Source organism: Pteronotus mesoamericanus, unplaced genomic scaffold (genome assembly GCF_021234165.1).
Source record: "Pteronotus mesoamericanus isolate MK-2021 breed Mesoamerican mustached bat unplaced genomic scaffold, CSHL_Meso_final scaffold_85, whole genome shotgun sequence".
NCBI classification, from domain to species: Eukaryota; Metazoa; Chordata; class Mammalia; order Chiroptera; family Mormoopidae; genus Pteronotus; species Pteronotus mesoamericanus.
Window position 1 is genome coordinate 23,642,413 of NW_026555329.1, and position 14,452 is coordinate 23,656,864.

General features: G+C 34.3%; 1 pseudogene; it reads left to right on the forward strand.

The window, feature by feature from the left end:
- The first annotated feature begins 5,300 nt into the window (after positions 1 to 5,300).
- Positions 5,301 to 5,418, forward strand: LOC129063611 (uncharacterized; annotated as a pseudogene).
- The last annotated feature ends 9,034 nt before the right edge of the window (positions 5,419 to 14,452 follow it).

Genomic DNA, 14,452 nt, shown 5'->3' on the forward strand with positions numbered 1-14,452 from the left:
TCTTGTTTGCATAATTGCTTACTTCTATTTTGCAATTTGACCTATACATAGTTGTAGGAAATAGCTGCAAAAAAGGGTTATTTTCTATTTTTCCTAGCAATTTCCCTTCTCAGTTATTCAGATTTCCTAAAAGAACAGGAGGTAAGGCATACATACTAATTTTATTAAATGTGTGCATGTTTTTGATACAATATTATAGCAACAAAAATGTGGCTAAAAGAAGAATAAGGTAGAAAAGGCGAGAACATGGAGCATTGCAGAGCTGACATACTTGCACCAGAAAATACAGCTGTTAACACAGTATTTTATGGGCTAAGGAAAAGAAGAGTTTATTAGATTCTTTTTGTCCCCCATTCATTCTTGGTCAAAGTTAACCCCAAAGGGCATTTAAGATTTTTATGCAATGTTGTCTGGCCACCCAAGCAGCCATTGACAAAGCCAGATTCTATGACAATAGAGCCACCATGGTCAACAAGCAAGTGAATATTAGCTAGCAGTTCTCTGAATGCCTGTAGCTTGGGTGTGAAGAGAGTTCTGCAAATCTCATCATCAAGGGCAAGAGGAAAGCTAGCAGTGTGCAGTATGAGCAAAGACACTGTCTTGTTTTTAGTTCAGAGGCAGCAGGGGTGGGAAGAATCTGGTGAGCTGCAGAATGGTCTGATATCATCACTTGTGAAGGCTGAGGCAGAGCTCTATCTGCCTTTCTCCACTGGAGACCGAATCAACTTGCCTCTAGGTGGAGGCAGGGAGAGGCAGAGTCTAAAAATGTCTTCCATTTTTACGATGGTTTTATCTACTCAAAAAACTCTTGTGAGGGGGTTATTTTAAATTTTGCTATGGTTTAAAGCATCCCACTCTGATGCAACTTCTCCTTCCTTTCCAAAGGAACCTCACACTTAGATTGTCCTGGCTGACTATTTTATTTGTTTACATTCTTTGATGTACCTTTCTCCCCTCATATACTCATGGTCACCCTTTCACATTGTAGAGTCTAAGCAGGTATTTCCTGGTTCAAACGGTACTTTGGTCTGTTTTTACTATAACAAAACAACTGGGGGAAGGGGTGGTTTCTAAACAGAAGTTACTTCTCAAAGTTCTGGAGGCTGGAACTCAGATCAGGTTGTCAGTGTGGTGGGGTCTGGCAAGGGTTCTCCCCATGGTTGCAGACTGCCCAGTTCTCCTTGTGCTTTCACTGGGCAGAAAGAGATCCAGCTAGCTCTCCGGCCTCTCCTTGTGAGGTCCCCTAAATAGCATCACAACAGGAGTTGGATTTCAGCATATGAATTTTAAGGAAACAAACATTTAGTTCATAACAGAGTCATAAAAATATTCTCAATTTGAGCTAATTGATATTTTTCTTTTGGTTATCATTGCATCTGAATGTACACATATTGAAACAGAACTTTAGCAGAGTGCTTACCAAATATATGAAGCTTACTATTTGAAAGTCTTATTAGAATTTTAAAATGTATTTTTTTAAAAAAATTATTGAATGTATTGAGGTGACATGGTTAATAAAATTTTATGGGTTTCAAGTGTACAGATCAACTGTACATTGTATTGCGTGTTCACCACCCAAAGTCAAGTCTCCTTTCATCACCATTTATCCCCCCTTTTTCCTCATCTACCTCCCCTCCACTCCCCGTTTCCTTCAGTGATCACCATACTGTTGTCCGTGTCTATGAGTTTTTTTCTTGTTTTTGCATAATCCTTTCACCTTTCACCCAACCCTCTGATCCCCTGGCAGCTGTCAGTCTGTTCTCTGAAACTGTTTCTATTTTGTTCATTAAATTCCACCTAAATGAAATCACATGATATACCTGTCTTTCTCTGATGGCTTACTTTACTTGCATAATACTCTCTAGGTCCATTCATACTGTTGCAAAAGATAAAATTTGTTTCTTATGGCTAAGTAGTATTCCACTGTGTAAATGTACCATAGCTATTTTATCTGCTTGTCTACTGATGGCACCTGGGCTGCTCCAAGTCTTAGCTCTTATAAATAGTGCTCCAATGAACATAGGGGTACATACACAGGGGTGGACAAAAGTAGGTTTACAGTCATTCATACAGAAAATAATACAAGAGTAAACCTACTTTTGCCTGTCCTTGCATTCTCTCAAATTAGTGTTTCTTTGGATATATTCCAAGAAGTCACTGGTGATAAGGCAGTTCCATTTTTAAATTTGAGGCAATTCCATACTGTTTTCCACAGTGGCTGTACCAATCTGCATTTCCACAGTGCATGAGGCTTCCCTTTTTTTCACATCATCACCAAATCTTGTTTGTTGGTCTATTGATGACAGCCATTCTGACTGGTGTGAGATAATATCTCATTGTGGTTTTAATTTGTCTCTGTGATGATGAGTAACATTAAGCATATTTTCATGCCTATTGGCCATCTGTATGTCCTCTTTGGAGAAGTGTTTATTCAGGTCCCTTGCCCATTATTTAATTGGATTTTTTTTGTTTTGAGTTATATAAATTCTACTGTTTATGGATATGAAGAAGTAACATTATTAAAATGACCATACTACCCAAAGTGATCTATAGACTCAGTGCAATTTCTCGCAAGATACCAAAAATACTAGAAAAAATATTCCAAAAATTTACATCAAACCACAAAAAACCCAAAAGAGCCAAAGCAATCTTGAGAAAAAAGAACAAAGTTGGAGGAATCATGCTACCTGATATCACACTATACTACAAGGTCCACAGTATTCAAAAGAGCCTGCTACTGGCATAAGAACAGGCTATAGATTAATGGAACGGAACAGAGATCTCAAGTATAAGCCCATACTTTTATGGTCAATTAATAATTGACAAAGGAATCAAGAGCATACAATAAAGACAGTCTCTTCAATAAATGGTCTTGGGACAGGTACATACAAAAAAATTTAAATTAGACCACCAACTTACCCTATACAAAACTATAAAATGATTAAAGACTTAAATGTAAGACTCAAAACCATAAAAATCCTAGAAGAAAACAAGCAATAAAATCACAGACATTTCTTGCAGCAATATTTTTTTCTGATATACCTCCTCAGGCAAGGGAGACCAAATTGGACTAAATCAAACTAAAAAGTTTTTCACAGAAAAGGAAACGATCAAGAAAATGAAAAGACAACCACTGAATGGGAACATATTTACCAATGATACATCTATGTATCATGTAATGGGTTAATTATGCTAAGTGAAATAAGCCAGGGAGTGAAAGACAAATACCATATGATCTCACCTGTAAGTGGAACCTAATCAACAAAACAAAAAAGCAAGAAAAATATAATCAACATTGAAAGAAAAAACAAACTGACAGTAACAAGAGGGGAGGGGTATAATGGGGAATTGAAGGGGCAAGGTTAAGTCAGGGAACATCTATAAAGGACCAGCAGACAAAGCCAAAGTGGGAAAGTGGTTGTGGGAAAATGGAGACAAATGTATTTGAACAATAAAAAAAAATTAGAACTTATACAACTCTACACCAAAAATGTGTATTTCTTGTTAAAATAACTCTTTTTGAAGGCTAAATGGAACACATTATTATTATAAAAAACTTGAATAAGAGAAGAAAATATGTCCCTACCTTTTTATTACCTTCCTCCTCTCCCCAACTTAGACTCAAAGTTGAAGCAAGTCTTAAATCTTTCTCCAATTACAAAGCAAATTGATTTTTAGTCTCACCTGTAGTAGACTGAAGACTATATCCATATGCTAAGCACTGGTTCTTTTGGATTTTCAGAACATAAAATGTACAAATCAAATGAACTTATCTTTTTAAGATACATTTTTTGGCAGTTAGGTTAGTTTGTGCTTTAACTTTCTCTTGTCACATGCACATATATTTTGCTTCTTTGTGTGTTCTGATGGTAGTTGAGTTGATAGGAGCAGTGACCCTTTTAAAGAAGACTGTTAGAGCTCTTTCCCCTACTGAACAATTCCCCCTGTGTCTTGAAGAGAGAAGGTGGTTCTCTCTCCCTGTCAAGCAATTTCAATTCAAAACCTTGTGGGGACAATTTCACAGCATGAGAGCAAAATGTTTTATGGTCTCTATTTTCAGAATCTCTTTTCAAATTACAGTAATATGACTAAGAAGCATATATGAAAGTACAATCTTTTCAGGGCTAATGCAGAGCTTTTACCTTTTAAACCCAAAATATAAGTAAACGAAGTACTTTGTTTTTAAGAGTTAATTTTTCAATTCTGTATTTCAGGAAACATTTTTGTGGAAGCAAAGAAAGAAATACTTGGATATACAAGTGTTTTCTATAAATATTAGACTCATCCTGACTGAAAATCTTTTCATTATCTACCACTTTTAAAAATATTTTTGGGAAATTAAAATTCATCATATTTACAAGATATTGGGAAAAGAAATTAACATATTTAATATGCATCATATATTACTCATTTTTATTGTTCAGTATGGTTAAGAAAAACATCTGAACAAGGAAAGCTTTATTTAGTGTACATGTTTTATAATTCCCTATGAAGTTTGTGTTTGCATTCTTTAGGGAAATCAAAGCATTTTTACTTTGATGTAATTGAAGATTATAATCCAGATGAAGATATGATGCAACATATAGTTTTACAATGCATAACTCATTTTTATTTACACATCTTTGTTATAAAATTAAGGCATAACTCATTTTTATTTACACATCTTTGTTATAAAATTAAGGCATTATTTCTAATATGTACAATGAGACTTTGGTCTGGAAATAAAAATTTTACACGGATTTTGTCCAACTGTAATGAAAATTCACAAATAGGCAACATGGTAGATAACTACTTTCGGATATTTGGAATTGATGCATTTAATTAATAAATCAACTCATTTTATGCATAATCTATTCTCTGAGCAGAGTTTTGAGGATTCTGAAAAAGATGTTTACATATGCACATGTAATGAATTTACGCAGAGGGCACTCAGGTACTGATGTGCTGGCTCTGAGAGCAATTGCTAAGTAGATGTTCACTTTATAGAACTTCACTTGGGTTGCATTATTCTGCGCCATGAGAATAGAAATCCATATTTGGAGCTTCAGCCAAATCTATACTATTCTTCTACTCAGACTTTAACAAGTTCACTCTTAAATAATGTCTTTCATATATGAGATAAATGAAACAAAATTATTTTCTGATTAAGGACTTTTCTTTGGGTTTTATAATAATAAAACAGGCACTGTACACATGCAAAAGAGGAAAATGTGTTCATGCCTTAGCAAGCATGTGAAAGAAAATACAGGTTTTAACTTTTTGGAAAGAAAGGAAACAGAGTATTATCAGAATTCTGTTTTATTACTTCTTGGCCTTTTGGCCAAGATCAAGTGTAGAACTCTGTTTTATCAGACATGGAAACATTTTTAAAAATGCATTAATTTTCAAGCACTTATAGTTGACTCAGTAACAACTTCAAATCTCTAGAAAATTCTTAATATCTTAATAAGATGGAAAAACTATCTCTAGATAACTAAAATAGTCATCATAGTGCTTGTCTGATAAAATACCTGACTCAAACTCATTAACAAAAAGCCCAACTTTATTAGAAGAAGGAGTTAAAATAAGTCAGAGCTAAATATCTACATCTATTCATCCATATTTTAAGGTAAAAAGAATGGCTGCCTCTTACCAGCTCCCAGCCAATTGGAAACAACCACTCAGAGGGCACTGGTGCTCATAGAGGCCAGTGCAATGATAAAAGGAGAGAGCAGCCTGACCCAATTCTACCAAAAGAGGAGGAAAAGTTGTATAAGGTAACCTGAAACCAAGTAGGACAAGGATACAAAGCCTAATAAGTCCCAGTCAGCCCCAAGAACAGCACTGAATTGTGTCACAGTCAGTGGAATGCACATAATAGTAAAAGGTTTTTTAGAAAATGTTAATCAGCAGCCATCTGGCTCAGGTTGACCACTCCCATGAGCACCAGTGGCATGAGAGGACCCAATAACCCTGCCCCCAGACAGACTCTGCCCTGCCCTGTGGTGCCTAAGCCTGACTGCTGAGTGCAGAGTCACTAGATTAACAACTGAAGGAGACAGCGACAGACAGTAGATTCCTGGAAGTCTCGAACAGACTGCCTAAGGTCACACAGGGTCAACATCTGACATCATCAGAGGCAGATCCAGAAAGAAAAAAACAGCAGTCTCCTGCCATAGAAGTTCACAACACAAAGTCAGGAAATCAAGATAGATCAAATTTTGAAAATACAGTGTTTTGGCAATAGAGTGCCATGCAAACCCATAAACTAAACTAGTATGGAAGAACAATGAGCTAGTAAACGAATACATGTATATGTAACAATTATAACTTCTCAGAGAAAAATTACTCATGTACTAGGACTTGTGGAAAGAATGTTCTTAGCAGCATTGTACTTGGGGGAAAAAAAGCTTGTGACAAACAAATGGCCATCAAAAAATAATGTTGCTTAATTATAGTATATTCACTCAATTGTATACTTTAAAGCAGTAAAAACTTTGATGTATATCAAAGATGTATATATCTTAAATAATGTTGAACAGAAAAATAAGCTTACAGAAGATTAACTACAATCTGCTTTTATTTTCACAAAGTTCAAAGTAAATAAAACTGACTAAATATGGTGGGATTAGTGGGCCAAAATATAGTTTAAATATACCTCGAGAGAAAAGACCTAATTTCACTACACAGGAAGTTCATTCAAAGTAAAATCTCAGACTTAATTTTCAGGTCATTTTTTGTTTTATACAAAAATGTTTGAGTTAAACATTTTTGTATATTTTTCATGTTGGAAGTTACTTTTGTTCTACAGTAAACTGATAATTAAATTTTGAGTATTTTACATGCCCAAAAATATTTGTTTAGCTAATATTATTAATGAATAGAGTTTGAATGTGTTAGACAATTTCAGAGGGACGTTCCAGAGGTATGAGGTAAATGCTTTTAACAATCACTTAACCTACAGCAAATTCAGTTACTTACAAATGTAAGCGACCTTCTAACCTAATAGATTCCCTATTCACACTTATAGACTTGATATTGGAGTGCATGGACTGGTGGCATTGGTGGATAGAAAGAGTTTAATTTAGTTATATTTATTTTAATAAAATACTTTATTTTTAAAATAAGATATCAAAATCTTTTATATTTTAATGGATAGATTAACAGCGGTGCTATCCTTTTATCCCCAGATCAGATAGGTTTAAGCCTCATGCAGCTCCCGAGCTCTTGTAAGCAAAAATGTGAGCTTCTCATTATATAAAGGGCAGCTTTCATTGCAGCTTCCGCCATTCAGTTACATGAACTTCTAAATTATATTAACAGGTAAATTTATCCTCATGTTATATTTTATATATGATGATGATAATATAAACAGTAGTAAATAATAAAACCTTAATGGGGATGGTAATCCACCTAAAAAAGCCTTTTTTGGCCATATGATGAGGTAAAAAGTAATAAAATAGTAATATAACCATATGATGAGGTAAAAAGTAATAAAATAGTAATATAACCATAATATAACCAGATTCTTTGGCAGTCTGTGATAAGGATGAAACTTGTGCAGAGTGCTGTGTGACAGTATGAAGTCATCGTGATGAATGAAAATTTAAAAAGCTAAACATTAAAAATATAGGACAAAACTTTATAATTTATTTCAGTTGGGACAGCTAAAATTCATTCAATGCAAAATATGTGCTTTAAAAGAATTTCATTAAATGTGATGAAATGTGAGGATAAATGACTAGCATGCAACCTGGCCGCATGGCTCGGATGTTCGGAGCGTCGTTGCGTGAGTCTGAAAGGCTGCCAGTGGGATTCCAGGTCAGGGCACTCACAGGAGGCAACTGCTCGGTGTTTCACTCTCTCCCCCTCCCTCCTTCCCTCTTCCTCTCTCTCTAAAAATCAATGGAAGAATATCCTCAGGTGCAGATTAAAAATAATGTTTAGCATGCTATTTAGAAGTTCCTTTTTAGTGGTAAAAGTTAAAACATCAAATACCATTGGGAAATACTGGCTTTTCCAGCTGAGTAAAAATTTCTAAAAATATACATTAAAGACTATGGGCACCTAACTAGTTGCATATTTTTGTCAGCATCTAATGTTGGAATGTAACATTTCTGAAATTTAAAGAAACAAATATATTAATGTGTTTAACAAATGTGTTTAAAACTAACATTTAAAACTAAATGTGTTTAAAACAATGTTTTATCAATATACAGCCGACCCTTGAACAACACTGGGAGTAGAGGTACTCCCCCCAATTCAGTCAAAAATCCATACGTAATTTTGAATACCCAAAAGTTGTCATTCTTACCCAAAACTTGTCATTCCTAGTTATCTGCAGGGGATTGGTTGAAACCCCTACCTCCACTGCCCCTACAGATAAATTCCATGGATGCTCAAATCCCTTATATGAAATGGCATAGAACAATGCATATAGCTGGCACCGTTCAAATTGAAACATACTGTTTTTTGCACTGTTGGTTGAATCTGCAGATGTGACACCAAGGATATGGAGGGCCAACTATATATTTATTGAAAAAAATTCCTGTTAGTAGACCCACGCAATTAAACCCATGTTGTTCAAGAATCAACTGTACTAGGCTGAAAAATACTAATATTCAAAACCAATTTCAAATTGTGTGACACAGATTGTTCTCATAATGAAACTTATGACAATTTTTTTCATAGGATGCCAAAATACCAGAAAAGACAAGGCATTTGAAAATAAATGTTTTCTTTCACAATATGTTAAGGTAAATTTTTGCAAGATGTCTAGGGTGTTTTCAGTTATAACTATACCCCTGAAATGCATTCTCTGTGTCACTTCAGAAACAAATACAGGTTTCCCTTGCTTTTCCAAAGCAGAGCATTCCCATGACATCTTTTGTAAGCTGAAATAGTATAAAGCAAAGAAGCAATTACTGTAGGGTGTATCTTGATAAAGCATGCACAAAATTAATCAACATAAAGCCCAGATACTCACAGACACAGTTCAAAGCTATGGCGGCTCGATGCTGAGTGTGGTTCCCAGGGAAGGAGCTTGGCATTGCCACTCTCGGTCAGGGTGCCAACAGCTCACTGCAAAACAAACATTGAATGCTATTTTCACTTTTAGTCTTTTTCCCTAAAAGTGAAAATTGTCTTCAGAGTCCTTTCAGTTAGTGAGAACAGATACCAATGTAGGTCTATTGTAAAAGTGAAGTGGTGTAGAGCAAACATTTGAAAAAAGCGAGGTTTATCTGTACACAGAAGCCCAAAGTGAACAAAATACCATGGGTATCAGTAGTCTGGTTAGTTTTATAAAAACAAGAATTTTAATAGTAAAATCTTTAAAACACTGTAATGACATGGGCAATTATTTTGAAACTTCTGTTATCCTAAAAAGGTTACCTTAATATTATCATGAAGAACATAAAAATATTTGGCAGATTTAAAGATAAATTAAACATTTTGCTTTCACCAAGCCAGGTGTTCTATATGAGCTGACATTTTCTGTAATGTTGTAGTTGTCAGTAATATGCTTGCTCTCTAGTAGGTAGCTCTAAATTTAAAACCAAAATTATTTGTCCCTTCCAAATATAGTTAGTCTTTTTAATAGAACTATTCAGTAGGAAATACATTTATGTGGTTTAATATGCAGAAATAGAAAGTATTATAAATAGTCTACTTTCACTCCTTATCCTTCATTTAGCCAGTCTCTTATGTATTCTTCCAGGCTTTCTTTATGATTGCATAAGAAAATAAGAATATGTATTTTTATTTCCCTGTCTCTTTTTACACAGAACTAACATATTATGCACATTGCTCAAAATTTTAATTTCTTTCAAATAACACTAATTTTGGAGATCTTTATCAATACATAGAGTATATATTCATTCTTTTAAAAAATAGCTGTAGATATGTCTTTATATGGATTCATCATAATTTACAATCCTCTACTGGTATTTGTGGTAAGCTTTGTTGCTGTTCACCACTATCCATTTCCCACTTCAGAGATCACTCTTTTTTGTCCTTGTGAGGAAAGGTTTGGCCATATATTTTGTTTTGACCAATTAAATATGAGTGGCAGTGACATTAAGTGACTTAATGTAAAAACTTCAAGAGAGAGTGAATGCTTTGCCATGTTTTCACTTCCTCCTCCCTTTCTTTTTCTTCCTTAACCACACAACAAAACCCTTACAATTCCAGATGTTCCTTCGTTTTTCAGCCTGGGAGCTAGCAGGATTACAATCATTAGGACCCATGCTAATCACCTTGTAGAAATGAGATACACTTTTATTGCTAAAGTACACAAAGAACGCATTTCCATTTGTTACTATAGCACTGCCTAGACAATCATGATTGATCCAAAAAAGTAGTACCAGAATTTGTGTGTACCAAAGTATAGTTTGTGTATTGTTGGAATCCTGGTTAGGAATTGAGTAGCAAGAAAAGTGTTATCAAAGCTGCAAGGCTGCAAAGCTTGCAAAGCTGAGAAATAGTGATACAAATGTCTATTTCCTGCAATAACTTGTAAAGTCAACAATGGCTTTTATAGTTTGATAAATAGGTTAGTAGACGAAGTAGTCGTAGTGGATTTTTCTCCTTTGACCCTACTAGAAAAGGAATTACAAGAAAAGACACACCCAAGACAGAAATTGCTAGTGTGAAAGGGGAAATTAAGAGGAAGAAAGACAGTTGTAAAAGTTAGGACTTGAAATTTCCAAGAGAAAATTGTTTCGATTTCTAAGAGTAAAAGGTAAAATTAAGAGAAAAAGTCTTTGGAATCAACCATGTAGTAAAGATTATATAAAAGGTATGGACCATGTATCAATTGCTAAAATATATGAAGAGATTAAATGACAGATAATACATTCTTTTCACTGGAAAATGGTTTAGTGAAAAAAAAGACTAAGAATGAGACTTTGTTAAAAAACAAACAACTGACATTTCAATGCATATTCAAATACGTATAGCTTGAGAAAAGTTGTGAGTATGGCCATTTGTACTAATGTTGATTGAAATCAAATTATTTGAGAGATTATATTATCAAGAAAAACACTAGCCTGGACTAATAAAGACTATATTCTTCCAACTCTGTGGGCAGCAAATGGGCTGAGAAAGCTATTCATTAATAGGCTACAATAGAATGTCTTCATTTGTAGCCTAGGAAGATAATGGCAAAAGAATGAACTCCCAGTGCTTAGATTTAAAGACCATGAAGAACAATGAACTGGGAATACTCTTAGGAGAACAAATCAGAGCCCTATCAAGAATTATTCCCCACTGCAAGGATAGAGGCTCATTTCTGTATATGCACAGCATGAATTGGCATTACTAAGTATGAGTAATTAGCATATGTTTCTCCTACTGCATGGAAGTGTTCATAGCAGGTGTGCCATTTGATCTGGCAGAGGATATCTAGATGTTATAAACTCCTGGAATGATTGGGAACGAGGGCTTTGAGCTCAAAGCAGTTAATGGGCAGGATGTTTGGGGAGTTTCCCTTGGGAAGAGGTGAGGGTTTAAATGAGAGGGGAAGAACAGAAGATTTGCTGATCTGAAGGGCAGATAATAGTACCTGCAATTACAGTTTACCAATATTTACTACCCTACCATGGAATGGAATTATATTTGAATTCCTTCTGTCATTAGGGCCAAAGTTGGCCATATGCCTTGCTTTGACCAAAGAAATGTCAATAGATTCGATGTAGTCAAAATCTTTAAAGCATAGGGAATACTTTGACATTCTCTTCTGTCTTTGCAGCCTTCTACATTCCAGACAATTCTTGGCCCATAAGTTTGATTCTAATAAGAAAAATTCTTTAAGCAGTATGCATACAAAGGCACTTAGTGTGTGGGATGAGTAATACTTGACTGTTTTAAATCATTAAGATTTTGGTGTGGTTTATGAATTCTGCATAACCTAGCCTATCCTGACACATGAGTTTTGCTGTGCTAAATGTGCTGCAATGACTTACTCATATTTTGAAAATGTGTAAGTGGACTTAATATTTAAATTTCCAAAAGTAGAATTATTAGGTCAAAGTATATAAACTTAATAATTTTGGTCAATAGAGACAAACTGCCCTTCATAACAGTACTATTGACCTACATTTATTTACTTTCAGTTTATAATAAGCTTTTTTATTCAGACTTGCCAAGAAAATATATAATCAAAGTTCTATATGGTCTATATGGAAAGTTAACATTTTATCTGAGAGTTAAAGCTAACCAAATAAGCAAAGTAGTAAATGTTTGTGAGAGAAACTCATCCTTAGGAGAAAGCATTTTGTAAAGTTGATATTTAAAATATTTCCACTGTTATGTGATTTTGAAGCCAAAATTTCTACCACAGGTTAAAATCTTCCATGTGAAAATTTCAGTAGGTTTTAATTCTAATTTATATAAATAAATATACACATTAACTAAGCACATTAGGTAATAAAGTAGAAAAATGATCATATTGGTAGATATATAAATAGTATTTGACAAGGTTAAGTACTCATTAGTAAAAAAAAAAAAAAAAAAAACCAAAAACCTCTTAATGTACTAGGAATATAAGAAAATTTTCTTAATCTGAGAAGTGGCATTTTTAAAAAATATTTGGGAGACATTACACTTAATGGTGAAATATTACAAACTTTCCACTCATGATTGGGAATGAGGCTGTCAGTTTGTGACACATCTATTAAATACTGTGTTAAATTTCTTACCCAGTCCTATAAGGAATAAAAAGATAAATTATAGAATAATTTAAAAAATACAGCTCCACCATTATTGATATATGCCATGACTGAAAATCCAAAAGCATGAACAAATAAACTTAGAATTAATAAGTGAACTTAACAGGGTCACCAGGTAAAAGATCAGTATATAAAAATTAATTGTATGTCTATATTTCAGCAATAAGCAATCAGAAATGACATCCTGAAAAGTTATCAACTACGTAGGGAAATGTTACCATCTTACAATAGATAATACTAGCAAGCTTCCAGGAATAAATCTAATACCATATGTCCAATACATCTTCCTCAGAATTTTACCACAGCAGCATATAACACTGCCTCTTAGCACGAACCACTGCTCTGTGCAAAAGAAATGGCATCCTATCAACAAGAAATCTTAAAGTTAGCCTGAATATAGGGAATTATGATGTTAATTGATTGAGAGATTTAATACTATGAAGATGTCATTCCTACCTAAATTAATAATAGCTTTAATGTAATATTAATAAAAATCTACTTGTTTCCCATTTTTTAAAATTAAAAACTTGGTTTTAAAATTTATACAAAATTCAAAAGAGGGTAATTCCAGGAAACAGAAGATGGCTTTGGGCTGTCCTGTTACTCTTGCATTCACTTGAAAGTACTTTTCCTCCTCTCACAAAATGAGGGAAAATCCAATTTTCTTTGGCACCATAGTTGTCAAAACGCTTTTCCCTCCCCTTCTCTGTTGACAGCCTCTCAGTTCCTTCACTGGAGTGGAGAAAAAACACTTTTTTCCCCACTCTAGAGACACTTTACTTGCTTTACCACTTACTCTGGGAGCATGAGTGGCTGAAATAAAGCTGTTTTAAAGCCTACCCATATCATTAAAGTCTATATTCTTTAATTAAAGACCTACTTGACCCTATGGGCAAAAGAACCAGCTTATAGTTTTAACTTTTGACCACATAAACTTTAATCAAACTAACCCATTCTAGTAAGGCTATCTAATTAATGTCTCTGCTTCCAAGAATTCAAATGGCAATGAACAAAATTCACAAAAAAGCTGGCCTTAAAACTTGTGTTCATATGACTCCTATTCTCAGGAGTGTCTTTCCCAATATTTTTTTTTTCTCTTAAACTCTCAATCTCAAAATAAATTTCTGGAAAGTTTTATCAGCCTTCTCATTCTGAGTTAGGTGTTCCCCTCTGTATAATCTTGGGACCCTGTTCATTTATCTCTCATGGAACATTGTACTGTAAAAGCTATGTTATAGGAATTTTAAACTCAATAAATTGGTATCCAGCTGGGCTAAGCTCCTAAACCAATATAGTCTCTAAAGTCTCAAAAACAACAGAGGTTTATTTATTATGGAACCAAGGACTAAAATTATAGTCCAAGGTTCTCAGATATCTCATACATAAATTGAGGCCTAGTCTGCTCTTTCTAGGATACCATAATGAGGAACACGCACAGGATGATACTTTGGCCGGGTCTGGAAGTGGTACATCACTCTTTTTACATTCCCTTTCATAAAGCTCAGTTATGTGACCTGTTTAATTGTGAGAGAGTCTGGGAAATGTAGACTAGATATGTTGCTAGCTTTGTGGCCCGTATCAAAGATTCTAGCATAATGTTCAAACAAAATTCATTGTCTCTCCTGAAACCTCTTTTCTGTTGTCCTAATTTCTTTTATTATATCTTCCTTCACTTATTCTCTAAAGCTATAAAACAGAGTCCTTTTTCTTTTTTTGACTCTATTGGACTATGGAGTCTCAGGAAG